The sequence below is a fragment of the Fulmarus glacialis genome, unplaced genomic scaffold (genome assembly GCF_000690835.1).
Source record: "Fulmarus glacialis isolate BGI_N327 unplaced genomic scaffold, ASM69083v1 scaffold14684, whole genome shotgun sequence".
NCBI classification, from domain to species: Eukaryota; Metazoa; Chordata; class Aves; order Procellariiformes; family Procellariidae; genus Fulmarus; species Fulmarus glacialis.
The window spans coordinates 1-3,369 of record NW_009206201.1 but is presented as its reverse complement, the minus strand read 5'-3'; positions in this window follow the sequence as shown (position 1 = coordinate 3,369).

Below are 3,369 nucleotides of genomic sequence, written 5' to 3'. Positions count from 1 at the left end.
GTAAAACTTTTTCTCACTTTTTGAGACTTAAATTGGAATAACTTCCAGCTTTCTTCTTCCCATATAAATCATAAGTCAAGTTAATTGATTAGCATCCTGAATATCAACTGCTTATTTTTTTAATTACTATTATACTATACAATGACAGCCATACAGCAAGCTCTGTTTGAGCTCTTGGAAAACCTTTTTGCTTTGCCTAAAATTAAGATTGAAAAGGAGCAAGTCCTAGCTGATCTACTATAGTGCCACTGCCTTAGAAAATCTGAATATCTTATCTTTTCTCAGGCGTGTGAAAATGGGAAGAAGAGAACGAAGTATTCTATAGCTGTCAGGTAGCTTAGGTTAATCTAAATTACATGTAGCCAGCAGAAGTGAGAGATACTTTGATGAGAATATATACATTTGGAATAAGTATCTTGCCAAGTAATTACTTGATCAATAGTAAGCTAGCTGCATAGAACTTACATCTTGATACTTAACCAGTGCAAAGGAGACTGTTACTGGGGCAAAGCTTTGATCTTGGTCTCTTTTTGATCTTAGGGCTTTGATTTTAGTAGATACCTGGTTTTAAAAACCAGTACTTTTATGGAACAGTATTGCCTTATAAAGTATTTTTTGCCAACTAGATGCAGGAAGAAATTTTAGCATTACTTTAAACTGTAGGCTGTACTTTGAAAAGATGAGGGGGGGGCTATAAGCAATTTCCTCTAACGTCATTGCTGTTGTTAATGCTGAGTACCAATGGAAATGGGCTGAAATTGCAGTTGAACAAAAGCTTTCAGTGTGAAATTCTTAGTGGAGTTATCTTTCTATGATACATTAGAAATCTAGACTTAGCCATTTCATTTAAAGGGCAAATATCCCTAACTATTCACTTTAACAGTTTGGATGCTTCCTTTGATTCAAAATAGCTTGTGTAGTTTCTTTAACTTTTCACATTAACCTGAAATTTGAGAAATGCATGGGCCGTATCTATTGTCTGTAGGACTTTAACAATTCATTGTGTTCTCATAGGATAGTGTACAATATCATTAGTTATTTACAGATTATCACTTATGGTCAGGATGGAATTCCAGTGTCTCTTTGTTCTTGTGGTTTGAATGCTTTTTATTCTCTCAGTAACTGTGACAGTCACTGTGAACTGTTGACTTAAGAATCGCAGACTAAAGGGGAGTTGCAAGTGGGTAATTTTTCCTTACAGACTTTCACTTAGAATAGGGTTGTGCTATGAAGTATGTTACAGAACTTGTTTACTTTGACTTTTCCTTGAATTGTCCTGTGAAGGTGATAATGCCCATCACTTAATAACATCTTAACTCTTGCAGGACTGTTTTACTTTAATAGCATTTGAGTTGTCTTTGCACATGTATAAATTGTCTATCGTTCAATTAGTGGCTTTCATGAAAGGAAGGAGATCTTACAATATCCATATATAATACTTCTGTTAAATGTAGGAGTGCAGAAAATACCTTGCAGCTTTGCTTATTGCTTTACAACACTTCTATCTTTAGTGCAACTTGTATGTTATTGTTCAAGAATGTGGCCATTTCTCAGACTTGTAGAGCAATTTCGTTTGTTGTGAGGCAAGTACTAGATATAGAGAACGCTATTTCTGCTTTGTGTTTGGGATGGTCAGTTTATGGGAGTTGCAGACTCTTACTGGGACTGACAGACCAGAATAACGTGTTCAGGAATAGCACTTAGTCTTGGAGGTCTTTTACAGTGTTAACTGAGTGTCTACATTCAGACTTCTATAATCATATTGTCTTTGCATAGTGTCCTTCTATATTCTTGCATTAATTATTTTGTTACTGCTAAATATCTATTAGTATGTTATTTGTTGTTAAACAAAGCCAAAACTTTTTTCTCTTTAGAGTAAGTTTTCTTTGATGTGGAGTAAAGTAAATTTTGAGAACAATTGTTTTACTCAAAGCCAAATCAAACTCAGAGGAAGCTGTTAATTTTTCAATTTAGTCAAAAGCAACACATCTGGAGGATCCCAAGGAAATGAGTAATGGTCAGCATGGGGTTGTCGAGTAATGTCAAACTAGACTAATTTCTTTCTACAAAATGTAACCGTTCCTGTAGATAGCAAATCTACTGCTTCTCCTTTCTTTATTATGGTTTTTTCACACTTTCATCTGATACTCTCAGCAGAAAGAGAAATGTGGTATACTCTAGGGATAGGTATAAAAACTGTTTAGGGAAAAAAACTCCAGAGCACATAGTTATGTTTGCTCAATGTATGAACAAGACTATAGGTTGTGAAACATGTAAGTCTACTCAACAATGGTAAGTTGGGAGTATTGCATCTGTTTTTCATGGGGTACTTCAAAACAGTTGTGAAACAACTGAAGAGATGCCTAGATGAGTAATACAAGAAAATGAAGTGCTCTGTTTTGAAGATTGAGACCTGTGTGAACAGAGCATGCTCATGTGGCTTAGCTTAAGCAAGGACTTAAAGGCATTGACATCGGTCCAAGTATATGGAGGCTACTACAAAGAGAACAGTGTTCTCTTGATAAATAGAAAGTGATACACTTGAACTCTAGCAAGGGAGAGATAAACTGTTCTCCTATCTAGTCTTAAGGATAGTGAGGACTTGTATAGATGTGTCAGTCTTTCCACCTGCTGCTGAAGGCCTTCAGAGAAGCATAGGTATGGTTAATGCTGTCTTGAGGATGGAGGGCTAGGGTATTCGTGACTTCCTGGCTTTTTGAAAATCTTTTTTTTTTTTTTTTTTTTTTTTTTATTTAATGAGCTTTTGATTTCTCCCCCCTCCCCCTCGCCACCTTCTCTGGAGAGAGCTGAAAGACAGGAAACTATAGGCAATTGCTTGGATAACAGCCATGCTGGCAGAGTGTTAGTGCAGACTGTAGGTGCTGTCAAGAGTCAGTTTAGTTGCCTCAAATAGGTGGTGTGGCTAAACTAACAGGCTTTCTTCCTGCATTCATAGCTGCGTCTTCTACATCAGGGAGGTTGGCAGCATGACATGAATATTTCATGTCCTAAGTTTACATAGTGATAACTTAATACTAAGTGTTTTGCTTCATCTAACAATCATTTTTAACCCATGTTTGCCAGGTTACCTGAAACTTCCTGGAAAATAGGTCTTGTCATGCAATAGTATGGTGGTTTGACTTGTCTGGCTGCCAAATGCCCATCCAGCTGCTCCCTCACTCTCCATCAACAGGATGGGGGAGGAAATAAGATAAAAAAATGTGTAGGTCAAGATAGGTAGGGCAATCACTTACCAGTTACTGTCATGGGCAAAACAGAGTTGAGGAAAATTGCCAATTAAAATTGATTTGAATGGTAAAACACAAAGACCATTTTAAAACACTTTACTTCCCTCCCCCCCCTCCTCCC